The sequence below is a fragment of the Mesoplodon densirostris genome, chromosome 1 (genome assembly GCF_025265405.1).
Source record: "Mesoplodon densirostris isolate mMesDen1 chromosome 1, mMesDen1 primary haplotype, whole genome shotgun sequence".
NCBI classification, from domain to species: Eukaryota; Metazoa; Chordata; class Mammalia; order Artiodactyla; family Ziphiidae; genus Mesoplodon; species Mesoplodon densirostris.
In genome coordinates this window covers 208723132-208742348 of record NC_082661.1, presented here as the reverse complement: position 1 = coordinate 208742348, position 19217 = coordinate 208723132, and positions in this window count along the sequence as shown.

The following is a 19217-nucleotide window of genomic DNA, read 5'->3' as shown; positions in this document are numbered from 1 at the left end:
CCCCTCTTTTTTGGATTTCCTTCCCATTTAGGTCACCACAGAGCATTGAGTAGAATTCCCTGATCTATTTTTAAATTAATCTGTACCTTTAGCATTTAACACAGTCTCTTATGTAGAGGGTGACCGTCTCAATCCACAAACAATATTTCTGTTGCTGTTGTTGAATTTAATTTCTCATGGGCGTCTCTATTCCTTGAGTAGCAGAAATTCAGTGGCATTGGATTCAGGCTTTTCCTTCCTTTTGCCCAGGGGGTTGGGGGTAGGAGGTAGGAGACAGTGGGGCAATATAGGGATTACATGGCGTTGGGATGGCCACACATACACTCATGGACCACTGACACGTCCATCACTTTATCTTAGCCTTGGAGGAGTGAACCCGTGGCTGCTAATTTTCCCTTCCATTCCTGAGCTCAGAGCCCCTTCAGATCCATCCCCTTTAGATACATCAGAGTTCATTTGGTTACCCCCTTATCATGATGGGCTGTAAGGACCTCTGGGAGGCTTTGTCTCCCTAAATACTGGAGTGTATTCTTCCAAATCTTTGAAAAGCACAGCTCAGTTTTTCCCTCTTCCCTAGATTTAGAAACTCATCTTAGAGTTGTGTCCTCAGTTCAGAAAATCTAGAGAAGCTATGTCTTGCTGGACAAGACATGAGTTGTGGGTTGTGAGGGCATCTAGTTTCTATTCCTTTTGTGTTCACCCGAATCTTCAGATGTTTTGTTCAAGCAAGAGTTTTTCCTATTCCTCCAGGCCTGAGGGCTTAAAATTCAAAAGTCAGAAGGAAATAATTCAAGATTAGAGGGGCACAGTGTAAGAAAATACAGAAAACGAGTGTGTAACATCCCTAAATATTACCTCTCCCAACTTTTAAAATTACTCAATGAGTAGATGTTTCATTGATGATGATTAATTTATGGCACCTTGAATACCTAACTTTTAATCAGTATCTTTTGTGTAAGAGGCTAAATTAATATTTTCTCTTTTTATTTTATTACGTATTGTCCCTCTTTTCCAGAGAGGTGATAGATGGGCACAAAAGGACTCACTGTTTTGTTTTAATTTATAAACTTTCTGGATGTGCACTGACTTACATTTTGACATTCATTCATCTTTTAATCACCATTTGTTCACCTCAGTTTTAAGAGGAATATTTTACCGTTTGTCACGAGTATAGATTATAATCTCAGTTTAAGGAATATTAGAGAAGGATCTAGGAGGTAACTTGAAATCAAGTGAGTATTAACAATTTCCTGAAACAAGTGAGGAGAGAATTGTCTGAAGCTGGATTGTGCAGGAGGGTGAGTGATGTGGCAAAGGAAAGGGGAAGTGAGTTTAGCAGCATCTGTGAAACAAGGCTTGATTTCTGACTTGGATTGTGACCTTGGACTAGTCACCTTTTCTTTCTGGAATGCATTTTCTTCTCTAAAAAATGAGACTGTCTGATTTTAGTAGATAATTTCTCAAGACTTCCTAGAAGTCTATAATTCTAGTAAAAGAGAACTGCTCTTTGTATGTTCTCTCCCTGCTTTTGGACCCCTGCTCCTACTTCTTTGTCTGATTTCATCTAAATAACAGCTTCATCCTGAAGCCACCACTCAACAATGTTAGTCTTTCTCAAAATAGTCTCCTTTTCCTTCATAGTACTGACTCATAGTTTGTTAATTTTGTATCTGCATGTATGTTGTATTTATTTGGTTAGTATCTGTTTTCCTACCTCGAGTACCATCTACTTGAGGGTAAGGATCCTGCCTTTTTTGGATTCCAATTGTTTCCCATTTCCTGGGATAGTGTGTGGCATACGTAGTGCACATTAAATTTGCAATGAGTAAATTAAGGTGTGGCTTGATGAATGAGAGTGTCCACTCTAATCAAAGCAGTGTGTTTTGGGGTTTTACAAATGATGTTGGAAACTTAGACTATGTCTACATTCATAAATCTATTCGATGAAAACATTCTGATTCACCAAACACCTAAAAATCTAAACAGCAACTTTTCTAGACAAAAACTAAATAAAAAGGGTTTATTTACTAAATTTAGCTTTCTTCTTCCCACAAACAAAGCAAAAGAAACAAAAACCTGTGGACCCCGTAACAGACACAATTCTGCTGCTCAAGGACATACTTTATGAAGACCTACCATGAGAAATTGATGGATGCCTCAAGAACATAAAATTTTGAAGTGAGTATTTAAGGAATCAGGCAGCATTCATACGTTCTAGGATCACAGGTGTTTTCATTGTACTTTAGGGAAATTACGTATCCTGTTATGTGCCTTGCTGTAACCCATCTCAATATAAGGTATTTTCATTGGAGTGCGTTAACACTTGAAATCCAAAATAGGTAACTCTGAGAATTTATGTAAATTCTCGGAAATTATCCTTAAAGAAGTCTGAGCCATATTTGACCACTGCTGCTGACTGACTTTAAATAGTTTCAAAATGAATAAAGACACGAAGAAGTGGCAGGGAGAGCCACTGGGAGGTCACACTTGATTTCTCATTTATTTCAAAAGGCACTCGTGGTATAGGTAGAGGCTATCAGTTTACATTAGTAACACATATTCTATGTTACTGGCTTGGTTTGCTTCTTTGGAATGTAATCAACTGTGGCTGGAGATCTCACAGTTTGCATTTTCCTCCTGTAACTTGCTCTGAGCTCCGGGATTATCTTCTGGGACGTTTACACTTGTTTTTTTCCCCTTCTGGTTATAGCTAATCATTTAACATAATTTCTGGCATCTCTTCTGCAATCTCCTATTTAGGATCCTCATTGCAAGCTTCTGTACTATTTCGTGGCTTGCAATCTTCCAGTCTTTAGGGATTCATTCATAATTTGATTGTTTTTAAGAATGTGTTTTAGAATGAAATAGCTTGCAGTAGTCCATTTGGAAGGGATTCAATAGCATGTCAGCTTGATGTGTTAAATGCCAGCAGTGGATAGGGGTAGGGGAGCTTTGCTCAGACTTATCACTCAGGGTGTTGATCATCACAGTAATGCCCACGGGGGCTGTAATTTTCTTCTTTCCTAATAGCAACTAAGAAAATCAAATTCCCTTTACTTTGTCCTCATGAGTTTCACTTAAGATCCCAGACCTGAAATGTGTGTGGGTGTGTTGGTGGCGGAGGTGGGGGGCATGGGGCAGGGGTACTTGGGGTAGTGAGGGCTTGGTGGAGTGAAGTCAAACCCCCCCAACCCTGTGTTTAGTTAATATCACTTGTGTGGTCCAAGGACAGGTGAAAGGGCGTGACTACAATTCCATGTAGGAATTGTAGGGATGAAGGATGGTGATTTGTGAACACCTGCTCTATGCCAGGCACCCTGACAGGTGGTCCACACACCATCTTATTGACCCCTCATTTCATCCTGTGAGGTATCAAGGAGGAGGAAAAGGAAGCAAAGACTCAGGAAGTTAGATCACCTGCCCAAGCTGGCCCCTTTCCTCTGGGCGCTTCCAGAAAGTTCTCTCCTTCACCATAAAGTCAGTCCTCATTTCTTAGAAGAGAAATGTGTACTCTTATTAAAAGATTGAGTTTCTTAAGGTTATTCTGCAGAAACAAATCATAAAGTTTGGTCACAAATCATTGGGCAGAGAGGGGCCTACTGAGCTCCAGGGGCCCCTTATGGGAAGAAGGAAGGCAAACATGAGCTGGGCAGCGGACAGCCTGTATGTTCGCCTGTAGGCATGCTGTATTCCAAACCAGAGACAGAACACCGCTCAGCTCCAGTGGCAGAGGGAACATTACAGATCCCAGCCTGGAATGCCTGGTGTCCAACTATTCCCACGCCAGAAAGATAAACATCTATTAGTGATTTTAAAGATCTCATTTTGAAGCTTTATATTTGTAAGCAGGAAAATATACTTGTAAATATGTCTAACTGAACTTCCTTTTGCAGATAGAGTCCTTCTCCAGGCCTTCACTGAATATTCTTAAAGAATATTCTTAAAATAATATTCAGGCCTAATTAGAATATTCTTTATAATAGAACTCATAGACATAAAAAAAAGTGTTACTAGGCTTCCTCCCAGCCTTATCTTCTGTAACTGAACTTCTCAATTTTTTAGGAGTTGCAAATAAGTTTTGTTATTTGACTTATTTTGTTATTGACTTCATTTTGACTCCTTTGTCAAAGTCAGCCAAATTCATGAACTCTGCCAGCCTTCAACCCTTCTACAATGTTTTTCCTTCCACTTCGGGACATTTTCATTCTTTTTGCCGTCCATGATGTTGAACCTTTGGCATTCTTCCTTTATTTCATTGATTTTTTTTTTTTCCCTGTTGGTTTTCTTCTTTGACTCTTTGACTCTCATTCAATATATGAGTTCTTTACATTTCTGACATTGGCCTTCTTTACTGGCTCAGTGTTTTCTCCTTGGGTAACTGCACCCACTCCCAAGGCTTAGCTATCAGCACTGTGCTCATGCATCCCATAGCACAAAACCAGCCTTGTCCACTTTCCTCAGCTCCAAAGAGAATACTTTTTCTGTCAGATGAACTTATTCCCTGTCTGTTCTACAGAATTCAGTGCGGTTAGATCCAAATCTAATTTAAGACAGCCTTACAGTTACTCTGTTTCTTGTAACTATTTTTCACCCAAGCTAGAAAATACATAGTGCTCCACTTTCTTTTCCTTATTTGTCAGGTCCTGGCAATTATATCTTCAAAATACTTCTGTCTTCCATTCTCATCTTTCATTTCTACTGCCACTGCCATGGATCAGTATATCCGGTTCCCCAACCTCTAATGCCTTTTCTCCTTTAGCATTGTCTCAGAGTCCTGGAAGTTCGTGCTCTTTTATAAAACTTAAATGTCTCCCATTGTCAGCACATTAAATAGTTAATTATGTGTTTGGGCATTTTAAGTTCTGGTCTCACCTTAATTTTTAGTGTGTTTGTTATTCATGATATCTCTCCAGAGACCCTATCCTAGGCAAATTAGGCAGGCAGGCACATATTCACATTTGTGTGGATTAGCTTTTTCTTTTGTTTTCCCATCTTTTTTTCCCTTTCTATTCACATCTTCCTTATCCTTTAATGTTCACTTTAAATGCCACCTCTTTTTTGTCACCACCCTGAGTCAGATCAGGCAAATGAGTAAATCTCCCTCTTTTATTATTTTGCATGTAGCTATCTGATGCACTGATTGGACTTCTTACCTTCAAACTAGTATCACTGTTAATTTCATGCATGTTTTTCTCCAACAGTATTGTAAAGCTATTAGTTCAAAGAGTGGAAATTGTCAGGAGACTGGAAAATCTCTAGAGAGGAGATTTGGGCCTTGGGGGAAAATGCCGATTTTGAAATTTCAGGTTATATTGAGACCTCCGTGGACAGACAGAAAGCTAGGCTTTAGCATTTATAGCTATCTCAAAAGCTCATTATGGCCAGCAGTAAACTCCCATAAGGATACACCATTTGGCTCCAATCAGCCTGGTGTACAATTCATTGTCTGAAATATTGTTTCAGCCAGAGGATTTTGAAGGTGAGCTGAGAGCAGCCATTAAGGCAGATTCTTTGTGATAATGAAGATGATTATAATGATAATGATATTCTGTGCTGGGGGAAGGAGTAGGTGGGGGAGAGAGAGCCACTTAGGGCTGAATTCAGCACCTAGTCTTTTATAAATATCCTGGTCCTTTTATAAATATCCTGTAGATTAGGTTTAGGTGACTTAAGTTGTGACTTTTATTCGGTTGTTTACGGGTTCCAAGGCTACAAGTGGGTGCCATATTTATTGATTTAGATGTTTTTCTTCCACTGAACACACTTGTCGATAGAATTTTGTTAGTGTGTGAATTCTATTGAAAATTGAGAAATTTTACTTCGAATAAGACATCTATTGAAAATTGGCCCACTAGACAAGCAGCTCAACTGCTGCCCAACCTCAGAAAATCATGGAACAGAGATTGGAACAGTATTTGAGATCTAGGTTATTTTCATCAGTTGCACCAAATAGGAAGACTCCTTTGTACATCTAGGGTCTTGCAGCCCCGGCTGGAATGCTTAGGTTGAGCTTATCAGATTTAATTCAGGCCACAAAAATCCAACTTCCTTAACCTCCAACAAGTTGTGCCTCATATACTTTTGGTTACTTGATTTGTTTCCTTAAGCTAATACCCCATTTCAATAATAAAGGCAAGTTTTAAATTTCTCTCTTACTATGTTAAGGCCTGCAGCTTTCAGATGCAATGATTTCTTTCCATTACATTATTTCTAAGATTTCTATTTAACATGTTAAAGTTGTCAGGACTTTTAGTGCTATTTTTTTCCCTCCATTAAAAATAGATTTGAGAACTATAAATTATTGTGGACAATTATGGGATTTGGCCTAGGAAGTGCTCTTAAGGGAGGGAACATAGCTCTAATGGAATGAAAATAATGCTGCCTTCTTGCATAAAGACTGGCACATAGTGGACATCCAATAAATATTTGTTGGATGAACATGTGCTTAATACATATTTTTAAATGATAATTTTGAGCAGGTATTTGATGAGTATGAATATGTCAGTAGGAATATATTGTGGGCTAGAATGAGTGCATACTTTAAGATGTATTTTGTATAACATGTCAAGATTTAAAGGAAAATGCAGTTTTTCTATACCTTATTTTACTTACACCTTTTTATCCTAAAAAAAAAAATCTAGCATTTTACTCTATACAGGATACTACCTGAAAGGAAAGTGAATTATCTCCTATCACTTAACTCCTTATAACCATAGCAGAGTACCTCACTTTGCTTCAATCTCTGTGTTTATTTAACTTGGAGAATAATAAAGTATAACTTTCTAGAGATACTCTCAGAAGAGCAAGTCTTTCCAGTAAGTGGGGTGCCATTTATCCAAAGAAGCAATAATATATTACCTATTACCTTAGAGAGGTAAAGCCTTTGTAAACATACTAAAGGACAAAGACTGTTTTAAGCTCTGGTGAGAGTTGAGTGTAACTTTGTAGAAAACAAACGTGAAAGGCCTTTAGAGGGACAGACTCATAATATTTCAGGGATGACTGTAAATCCATGCAAAGGTATTGTGCCACTTCCTACTGTGTGAAGCAAAATATGAAAATTGTTTACAGTATACAAAGGAGAATTGTCCATATTCTATGCTGTAAATCAGGTGGTAATGGGTTACTTCCCATGGGTATTCACTGCCCAAACTTTGAAGAAAATATCTGTTATGGAAAGATTTCAGGGTCATAGGTTTCCTGTTTTTGTTTTCACTTGTACTCAGAAAGAGAAGTGCTACTTCATTAAACTGTTCAATATATTTAACCTCGCTTTGCAATGTGAAGCCACTCTGGAGGGGACTTTATTTTTAATCTATTTTTATTTAGCATTTATTTTTATGTACTTGTTCCATATTTGAAATTGCTATAAAAATACTACTTGGTAGTGAGCAGTTCAAAAAAAGATGCATTTATGCTTAAACCTGAACCATCTAAGCACTTTCATTTATAAGACTAAAAATTGTTAATGTGTTGGCCTCCTTTTATATTACATAAATATTTAATTTATTCATTATTTTTTTGGAGGTAGCTTATTAACTTTTTTTTTTTAACATCTTTATAGGAGTATAACTGCTTTACAATGGTGCATTAGTTTCCGCTGTACAACAAAGTGAATCAGCTATACATATACATATATCCCCATATCCCCTCCCTCTTGCGTCTCCCTCCCACCCTCCCTATCACACCCCTCTAGGTGGTCACAAAGCACCGAGTTGATCTCCCTGTGCTATGCGGCTGCTTCCCACTAGCTATCTATTTTACATTTGGTAGTTTATATATGTCCATGCCATTCTCTCACTTCGTCCCAGCTGACCCTTCCACCTCCCCGTATCCTCAAGTCCATTCTCTACATCTGCGTCTTTATTCCTGTCCTGCCTCTAGGTTCTTCAGAATCACTTTTTTTTTTTTTTTAAGATTCCATATATATGTGTTAGCATACAGTATTTGTCTTTCTCTTTCTGACTTACTCCACTCTGTATGACAGACTCTAGGTCCCTCCACCTCACTACAAATAACTCAGTTTCGTTTCTTTTTATGGCTGAGTAATATTCCATTGTATATATGTGCCATATCTTCTTTATCCATTCATCTGTCGATGGACACTTAGCTTGCTTCCATGTCCTGGCTACTGTAAATAGAGCTGCAATGAACACTGTGGTACATGACTCTTTGAATTATGGTTTTCTCAGGGTATATGCCCAGTAGTGGGATTGCTGGGTCATATGGTAGTTCTATTTTTAGTTTTTTAAGGAACCTCCATACTGTTCTCCATAGTGGCTGTATCACTTTACATTCCCACCAACAGTGCAAGAGGGTTCCCTTTTCTCCACACCCACTCTAGCATTTAAGGTTTGTAGAGTTTTTGATGATGGCCATTCTGACCAGTGTGAGGTGATACCTCATTGTAGTTTTGATTTGCATTTCTCTAATGATAAGTGATGTTTAACAACCTTTCATGTATTTTGTTGTCCATCTGTATATCTTCTTTGGAGAAATGTCTATTTAGGTCTTCTGCCCATTTTTGGATTGGGTTTTTGTTTTTTTGATATTGAGCTGCATGAGCTGCTTGTAAATTTTGGAGATTAATCTGTTGTCAGTTGCTTCATTTGCAAATATTTTCTCCCATTCGCAGGGCTGTCTTTTCGTCTCGTTTATGGTTTCTTTTGCTGTGCAAACCCTTTTAAGTTTCATTAGGTCCCATTTGTTGATGTTTGTTTTTATTTCCGTTTCTCTAGGAGGTGGGTCAAAAAGGATCTTGCTGTGATTAATGTCATAGAGTGTTCTGCCTATGTTATCCTAAGAGTTTAATAGTGTCTGGCCTTACATTTAGGTCTTTAATCCATTTTGAGTTTATTTTTGTGTATGGTGTTAGGGAGTGTTCTAACTTCATTCTTTTACTTGTAGCTGTCCAGTTTTCCCAGCACCACTTATTGAAGAGGCTGTTTTTTCTCCATGGTATATTCTTGCCTTCTTTGTCAAAGATAAGGTGACCATATGTGCATAGGTTTATCTCTTGGCTTTCTATCCTGTTCCCTTGATCTGTATTTCTGTTTTTGTGCCAATACCATACTGTCTTGATTACTGTAGCTTTGTAGTATAGTCTGAAGTCAGGGAGCCTGATTCCTCCATCTCCGTTTTTCTTTCTCAAGATTGCTTTGGCTATTCAGGGTCTTTGTGTTTCCATGGAAAATGTGAAATGTTTTGTTCTAGTTCTGTGAAAAATGCCATTTGTAATTTGATAGGGATTGTGTTGAATCAGTAGATTCCTTTGGGCAGTATAGTCATTTTCACATTGTTGATTCTTCTAATTCAAGAACATGGTATATCTCTCCATCTGTTTGTATCATCTTTAATTTTTTTCATCAGTGTCTTATAGGTTTCTGCATACAGGTCTTTTGTCTCCCTAGGTAGGTTTATTCCTAGGTATTTTATTCTTTTTGTTGCAATGGTAAAAGGGAGTGTTTCCTTAATTTTTCTTTCAGATTTTTCATCATTAGTATATAGGAATGCAAGAGTTTTCTGTGCATTTTTTGTATCCTGCTACTTTACCAAATTCATTGATGAGTGCTAGTAGTTTTCTGGTAGCATCTTCAGGATTCTCTACGAATAGTATCATGTCATCTGCAAACAGTGACAGTTTTATTTCTTTTTTTCTGATTTGATCCCATTTATTTCTTCTCCTTCTCTGATTGCTGTGGCTAAAACTTCCAAAACTATATTGAATAATAGTTGTGGGAGTGGGCAACCTTGTTTTGTTCCTGGTCTTGGTGGAAATGGTTTCATTTTTTCACCATTGAGAATGATGTTGGCTGTGTGTTTGTCATATATGGCCTTTATTATTTTGATATAAGTTCCCTCTATTCCTACTTTCTGGAGAATTTTTATCATAATTGGGTGTTGAATTCTCTTGAAAGCTTTTTCTGCATCTATTTAGAGGATCATATGGTTTTTCACTTTCAGTTTATTAATATGGTTTATCACATTGATTGATTTGTATATATTGAAGAATCCTTGCATTCCTGGGATAATCCCCACTTGATCATGGAGTATGATCCTTTTAATGTGCTTTTGGATTCTGTTTGCTAGTATTTGTTGAGGATTTTTCCATCTATGTTCAACAGTGATATTGGCCTGTAGTTTTCTTTTTTTTGTGACATCTTTGCTTTTGGTATCAGGGGGATGGTGGCCTCATAGAAAGAGTTTGGGAGTGTTCCTCCCTCAGCTATATTCTGGAAGATTTTGAGAAGGACAGATGTTAGCTCTTCTCTAAATGTTTGATAGAATTTGCCTGTGAAGCCATCAGGTCCTGGGCTTTTGTTTGTTGGAAGATTTTTAATCACCATTTCAATTTCAGTGCTTGTGATTGGTCTTTTCATATTTTCTGTTTCTTCCTGGTTCAGTCTTGGAAGGTTGTGTTTTTCTAAGAATTTATCCATTTCTTTCAGGTTGTGCATTTTATTGGCATATAGTTGCTTGTAGTAATCTCTCATGATCCTTTTTGTATTTCTGCAGTTTCAGTTGTTACTCCTCCTTTTTCATTTCTAAGTCTGTTGATGTGAGTCTTCTCCATTTTTTTCTTGATGTGTCTGGCTAATAGTTTATGAATTTTGTTTATCTTCTCAAAGAACGAGCTTTTAGTTTTATTGATGTTTGTTATTGTTTTCTTCATTTCTTTTTCATTTATTTCTGATGTGATCTTTATGATTTGTTACCTTCTGCTAACTTTGGGGTTTTTTTTTGTTCTTCTTTCTCTAATTGCTTTAGGTGTAAGGTTAGGTTGTTTATTTGAGGTGTTTCTTGTTTCTTGCAGTAGGATTGTATTGCTATAAACTTCCCTCTTAGAACTGCTTTTGCTGCATCCCATAGGTTTTGGTTCGTCCTATTTTCACTGTCATTTTTTTCTAGGTATTTTTTGATTTCCTCTTTGATTTTTTCACTGATCACTTGGTTATTTAGTAGTGTATTGTGTAGCCTCCAAGTGTTTGTATTTTTTCCAGTTTTCTTCCTTTAATTGGTATCTAGTCTTACAGTGTTGTGGCTAGAAAAGATACTTGATACAATTTCAATTTTCTTAAATTTACCAAGGCTTTATTTGTGACCCAAGATATGATCTATCCTGGAGAATTTTCCATGAACACTTGAGAAGAAAATGTATTTTGTTGTTTTTGGATGGAATGTCCTATACATATCAATTAAGTCATCTTGTTTAATATGTCATTTAAAGCTTGTGTTTCCTTATTTATTTTCATTTTGGATGATCTGTCCATTGGTGAAAGTTGGGTGTTAAAGTCCCCTACTGTTATTGTATTCCTGTCAATTTCCCCTTTTATGGCTGTTAGCACTTTACTCATGTATTGAGGTGCTCTAAGTTGCGTGCATATTTACAATTGTTATATCTTCTTCTTGGATTGATCCCTTGATCATTATGTAGTGTCTTTCTTTGTCTCTTATAATAGTCTTTATTTTAAACCTATTTTGTCTGATATGAGAATTTCTACTCCAGCTTTCTTTTGATTTCCATTTGCATGGAATATCTTTTTCCATCTCCTCACTTTCAGTCTGTATGTGTCCCTAGGTCTGAAGTGGGTCTCTTGTAGACAGCATATATATATATATATATATGTGTGTCTTGTGTGTATCCATTCAACCAGTCTGTATCTTTTGGTTTGAGCATTTAATCCATGTAAATTTAAGGTAGTTATCGATATGTGTGTTTCTATTACCATTTCTTAATTGTTTTGGGGTGTTATCGTAGGTCTTTTCCGTCTGTTGTGTTTCCTGCCTATAGAAGTTCCTTTAGCATTTGTTGTGAAGCTGGTTTGGTGGTGCTGAATTCTTAGCTTTTGTTTGTCTGTAAAGGCTTTAATTTCTCCAACGAATCTGAATCAGATACTTGCTGGGTAGAGTCATCTTGGTAGTAGGTTTTTCCCTTTCATCATTTTAAGTGTATCCTGCTACTCCTTTCTGGCTTGCAGAGTTTCTGCTGAAATATCAGCTGTTAACCTTATGAGGATTCCCTTGTATGTTATTTGTTGCTTTTCCCTTGCTGCTTTAATATTTTTTCTTTGAATTTAATTTTTGATGGTTTGATTAATATGTGTCTTGGTGTGTTTCTCCTTGGATTCATCCGGTATGGGACTCTCTGTGCTTCTTGGACTTGATTTACTATTTCCTTTCCCATATTAGGGAAGTTTTCAACTGTAATCTCTTCAGATACTTTTTCAGTCCCTTTTTTTTCTCTTCGTCTTCTGGGACCCCTATCATTCGAATATTCATGCATTTAATATTGTACTAGAGGTCTCTGAGATTGTCCTCAATTCTTTTCATTCTTTTTTCTTTATTCTGCTCTGTGGTAATAATTTCCACTGTTTTATCTTGCAGGGCACTTATCCATTCTTCTGCCTCAGTTATTCGGTTATTGATTCCTTCTAGAGCATTTTAAATTTCATTTCTTATGTTGTTCATCATTTTTTGCTCTTAAGTTCTTCTAGGTCCTTGTTAAATGTTTCTTGTATTTTCTCCATTATGTTTCCAAGACTTTGGTTCATGTTTACTATCATTACTCTGAATTATTTTCCAGGTAGACTGCCTATTTCTTGTTTATTTATTTGGTCTGGTTGGTTTTAACCTGCTCCTTCATCTGCTGTGTATTTCTCTGTCTTTTCATTTTGCTTAATTTTCTGTTTGGAGTGTCCTTTTCACAGTGTGCAGGCTTGTAGTTCACATTGTTTTTTGTGTCTGCCCCCCATGGGTAAAGTTGGTTCAGTGGGTTGTGTAGGCTTCCTGGTGGAGGGGACTGGTGCCTGTGTTCTGGTGGATGAGGGTGGATCTTGTCTTTCTAGTGGGCAGGACCACGTCTGGCTGTGTGTTTTGGAGTGTCTGTGACTTTATTATGATTTTAGGCATCCTCTCTGCTCATGGGTGGGGTTGTGTTGCTCTCTTACTAGTTGTTTGGCATGGGGTGTCCAGCAGTGGAGCTCGCTGGTTGTTGAGTGGAGCTGGGCCTTAGTATTGAGATGAAGGTCTCTGGGAGACATTTCACCAATTGATATTACCTGGAGCTGGGAGGTCTCTGGTAGACCAATGTCCTGATCTCGGTTTCTGTCTCAGAGGCTCAGGCCTGACACCTGTCTGGAGCACCAAGACCTTGTGAGACATATGGCTCAGGAGAAAAGGGAGGGGAAAAAAAGAAAGAAAGAAGTAAAATAAAATAAAGTTATTAAAGTAAAAAATTTAAAATATTTTTTCAAAAACAATTAAGAAGAGAGCAACCAAACCAAAAAACAAATCTACCAATGATAAGAAGTGCTAAAAAGTATACTAAAAAAAACCCCCAGAAACAAAAAATGGACAGACAGAACCCTAAGACAAATGATTAAAGTAAAGTTATACAGATATATCACACAAAGAAGCATACACATACACACTCACACACTCACAAAAAGGGAAAAAGGAAAAAATATATATAAAAAGATAAAAAAGAATGGAAGAGAGCAATCAAATCAATAAACAAATATACCAGTGATAATAAGCTCTAAATACTAAACTAAGTTATACATAAAACCAGAAGCAAATTAGATACAGAAAGGAAACTCCAAGTCTACAGTTGCTCCCAAAGTCCACCTCCTCAATTTGGGATGATTCGTTTCGATTCAGGTATTCCAGAGATGCAGGGTACAGCAAGTTGATTGTGGAGATTTAATCTGCTGCTCCTGAGACTGCTGGGAGAGATTTCCCTTTCTCTTCTTTGTTCGAACAGCTCCCTGGGCTCAGCTTTGGATTTGGACCCATCTCTGCGTGTAGGTCGCCTGAGGGCCTCTGTTCTTTGCTCAGACAGCACAGGGTTAAAGGAGCAGCCGCTTTGGGGACTCTGGCTCACTCAGGCCGGGGGGAGGGAGGGGTACTGAATGCGGGACGAGCCTGCGGCGGCAGAGGCCAGCGAGACATTACAGCTGCCTCTGATGTTCCATGTGTTCTCCCGGGGAAGTTGTCCCTGGATCCCGGGACCCCGGCAGTGGCGGGCTGCACAGCCTCCCGGGAGGGGCGGTGTGGATAGTGATCTGTGCTGGCACACAGGCTTCTTGGTGGCGGCAACAGCAGCCTTAGCATCTCATGCCCGTCTCTGGGGTCCGTGCTGATAGCCCCAGCTTGTGCCTAACTCTGGAGCTCGTTTACGCGGTGCTTTGAATCCCCTCTCCTCACGTATCCCGAAACAATGGTCTCTTGCCTCTTCGGCAGCTCCAGACCTTTTCCCGCACTCCCTCCCAGCTAGCTGTGGTGCACTAGCCCCCTTCAGGCTGCGTTCACGCCGCCAACCCAAGTCCTCTCCCTGGGATCCGACCTCTGAAGCCCGAGCCTCAGCTCCCAGCCCCCGCCTGCCCCGGCAGGTGAGCAGACAAGCCTCTCGGGCTGGTGAGTGCTGGTCAGCCCCAATCCTCTGTGCGCGAATCTCTCCTCTTTCCCTTTCGCACCCCTGTGGCTGCGCTCTCCTCCGTGGCTCTGAAGCTCCCCACCTCCGCCACCCGCAGTCTCCGCCCAGGAAGGGGCTCCTAGTGTGTAGAAACCTTTCCTCCTTCACAGCTCCCTCTCAGAGGTGCAGGTCCCGTCCCTATACTTTTGTCTCTGTTTTTTCTTTTTTCTTTTGCCCTACCCAGGTACGTGGGGAGTTTCTTGCCTTTTGGGAGGTCTGAGGTCTTCTGCCAGCATTCAGTGGGTGTTCTGTAGGAGTTGTTCCACATGTAGATGTATTTCTGATGTATTTGTGGGGAGGAAGGTGATCTCCACGTCTCACTTCTCCTCCATCTGTAAGGTCCTCTCCATATCTGGTGGAGTCTTTTTAAGCTCTATTTGGGTCTTGTGTTTTCACCCTTATCATTTGGCACTGTATTAAGATGTTTTACTAGTTTAGATTGTGTGGATTAAGACCTGAGCTGTCTTGTGAAATTATCAGAATTCAAAGCCATAAGGTCTCAAAATGAGGAGATTTATGATATCTATTTAATACTTAAGTAAGCATGCTTTAGGTAAACTGAGTTACATGGTTTGTATATCTTATGGCTTCCCACCACTGCTTTCTGAATTAAATTTTTAAAATTTTTATTTTTTAATTGAAGTATATTTAATTTACAATGTTTTGTTAGTTTCAGTTGTACAGCAAAGTGATTCAGTTACACATATATGTTATATATATATATATATTCTTTTTCGTATTCTTTTTCATTATAGGTTATTATAAGATATTGAATATAGTTCCCTGGCTATACAGTAGGTCCTTGCTGTTTATATATTTTACATATAATAGTGTGTATATGTTAATCCCAACCTCCTAATTTATCTGCCCCCTGTTATGCTATCCCATTTGGTAGCAATAAGTTTGTTTTCTATATCTGTGAGTCTATATCTATTTTGTAAATAAGTTCATTTGTATCATTTTTTAGATTCCACACATAAGTGATATCATATGATATTTGTCTTTCTCTGTCTGGCTTACTTCACTTAATATGATAATCTCTAGGTCCATCCATGTTGCTACAAATGGTATTATTTCATTCTTTTTAATGGCTGAGTAACATTCTTTTGTACATATGTACTACATTCTCTTTATCCATTCATCTGTTGGTGGACACTTAGGTTGCTTCCATGTCTTGACTATTGTAAATAGTGCTGCAGTGAACCTTGGGGTATATGTATCTTTTCGAATTATGGTTTCCTCCAGGTAAATGCCCAGTAGCGGGATTGCTGAGTCATATGGTAGTTCTATTTTTAGTTTCTTAAGGAACCTCCATACTGTTCTTCATAGTGGCTGAACCAATTTACATTCCCACCAACAATGTAAGAGGATTCCTTTTTCTCCACACCCTCTCCAGCATTTATTATTTGGAGACTTTTTAATGATGGCCATTTGGATTGGTGTGAAGTGACCCCACTCACTTTAATACACTTCTTATTTTAAAATAATTTAAAATTTAGATTTATAGGGAAGTTGCAAAGATGGTATAGACAATTCCTATATACGTCTCCTCCAGTTTTCCAGCTTTTAACATTTTCCACAACCATGGTCCACTTAATGAAAACTAAGAAACCATTAGCATTACTGCATTGCTATAAACTGAACTCCAGGCTTTAGTGGCACTTCACAGGCTTTTCCCCTAGTTTCCCCTTTGTAGTCCAGGATCCTATCCAGGATACTGTGTCCTGTTTAGTGTTTCGTTGGTCTCTGCTGGGTTGTGACAGTGTCTCAATCTTTCCTTGTTTTCGTAACTTAACAGGTTTGAGGAGTACTACTCAGCTCTTTTGTAGGATGCCTCTCAGTTTGGGTTTGTCTGGTGTTCTCATCAGGAACACTGCAGAGGGCAAGTGCCCTTCCCATCATGTCCCCACAGGGGTCTCTTTGATCAACATGATTTCATCACAGCTCATGTTCATCGGGGCACCTGGAAAGGGGCCTGCTCACCATGTCTTTCCACCCTCAGGGAAAGTTGCCTTTCCCTGCCCTTCCCATACTCTTTTCTTTGGAAGTGTTAAATTTCAACCAACACTCTAGGCTCCCTACCTATTTTTAATGATTCAGGGAATATATGGAGGAAATTTCCTTGTTGCTTCCATTGAAGAGAATTTTAATAATAGTTACCATTTCTTGTCTGCTTTCTATATTCAATCCACTATACTAAACATGGTATATCCATTGTTTCTCTTAGTATGACAGACCTATCAAATAGAGGTTATTATTTCATCTTACAGATGTGGAAACTAGAGTGAAGGATGAAGCAATTTGACAAGGTCACAGAGAACGAGGGCGTGAACCAGGTCTGCTGGGCGCTACAGCCCTTGCTGCGAACCGTTAGGCTATATAGCCTCCCTGATAAGACACCCCAAACCTCCCCAAATTTGGCCATGAGAAATTTATGTATACTCTTTGTTCTGGCTTCTTGGTTCCCTCTATATGCAACGATTCATATTTGGGGCAAGTATTTGTATATCAAAAAGTTTATATAACTTGAAAATTCACCTTTTCTAGAGACTATTTCCGTGACAAGTGCTGTACAATCATATATATGAGAGAAATGTGGGTTAAGGGTGTAACAAAGCAGCTATATACAAGTGCATGAATATTAAATTATGGTTGTTGAATCTCTTTCATCAGTTAAAAGTTCTTTAACCATCAATGGAATATTTGTGTTGGTTAGAGAAATCAGCAGCAATGACAGATATAGAAGAACTGTGACTCATCTTCAGCAAGCCAAGGATCCCCAGACTCTTGGGGTGGGGCTTAAGCATCACTGATTGATTTTTCTGACACTAGTCTTGCGTCATAAAACAACAATTACCACCTCAAAACTAGTGTTATTACTAATCACTTTTTAAGTTAAAACAAAATATTTTACTTGAGAATTTCAAAATTCTTCCTGAGATTATTAAAGGTAGTCTAATTATACAGCTATACAGAAACAAAGCTGGAAATTTCTGTTTAAGTGATTCCTACTTTCTGTTGAAATGCCAGACAGATTTCTCTCCTGTAATTGATAGTGTGTGTGTGGTAATTGTTTTGCTTTCTGATTCATCCTTAATTCCTCTTCATTCCACAACACACCCTTTATGTAATCAATTACCAAATGCTATTGATTGTAACTAACTGTCTAAATACCCTCCCTCCTCCACCGCTTTTGCACTAGTTTAGGTCGTCTTCTTCCATTTCTTTAGCAAATGCTGCAACTCACTACCTGGTCTTCCTACTACTATTCTTTCTTTTTTCTCTTATGAGAGCTATCTTGATCATGGGGCATTTTTTCTTAAAAGTTCCAGTGCCTTCCTGTCATATGCAAAATTGATATTCAAAGATATAATGCCAAGTTGTTTAAAAACTTGAGACCTGTCCAATGGTTCTACCTTAATCCAGCAAATGCTCTCTTGGGATCTTATACTCCCACAATATTGAATCTAGTTTAGTTCAAATAAAAGCTTGTTTTATTTTTCTATGACTTTTCACATGCTGTTCTCTTGCGTGAAATGTCTTCTAGTGTCCTTTATGAAATAGTAAGAATTTAAGTTGTGTATTTAAGTTGTCGCACCCTTAAAAACTTTGTAATTATTTTTAAGTATACATACCACTCTGTACATTTCTTGAGACCAGGAATCATGAGATATTTTATTTGTGTTCACTATTTCTGTGACAGTGCTGGGCATGTCAAGTAGAAGTTCAATAAATATTAAATTGAATTGGAATGTATAATATGTGCAATGCATATACTTAATTGATGTGTGAATCTGCTAAAATTTCTTGATTTGAAAAGATTTCATAGAGAAGACAGAAGAAGGGGATTGTAAAGGAGAGAAAGAAAAATTTAGAAAACATAGGAACCAGGTGGTTTATGTAGCATGTGAAAAAATATATAGTCTAGACTTGGGACAGCAAATAGATTCTACTTGTAGTATTGACTCTAGTGAGTTGGTTGTGGCTGAGCTACATGTGAGAAGAATGTTGAGTCTATGGCAGGATTCAGAAGGAAAGAGAGATACAGTTGATTTGTAATGCTGCCAGGTCACAGGAAGAAGGATGGGGGCACTGAGCTTTGAATTGGTTGAGTTGCATCTGGAGCAGTAATTCTCAGGCTATTTTGTTGGGGAACATGCATTGACATGGGAAATTTACATGTTTGGATCGAGGCAAAAGTAAGAGTCTTTTGAAGCTACTCCCTTTCTTGTTGCTTAAATTCTCATAATTGATCATGACACCAGAGTGACATGACATCAGGTTGAGAATTGCTAGTTTTTAGCAATGACTTCCAACTCTGGGCCTTAGATTCCTGAAGGACCCTTGCAAGGGTCCTTCATGTTTACAGGCACGAGAAACATTCTGTTAATTTTTAAATAATATCATTTGATCATATGTACTGTAATTAAAAAATTTATATATCAGAATTGTACTCTTAATAAAAATAACATTTATATAAACAGTTTATTAAGTGTATAGTAGCTTCTTGTCATTATGGGTTTTTTTTGATTAATGACCACTAAAATATTTTTACTGTCATATAGGAACACATGATATTTTTTCATTTTCAAATGGTTTCTTATACACAAAAACAATGAAAATAATTGTTTAAGAAAAGACAGTGAATCAAATTTGACTTTCATGGGTGTTGTTAAAGAAAAGTGATGGAATGGTCGAATGATTAGTTAGTTAGGAGAAAGAATTAATATATAGTATATTAATA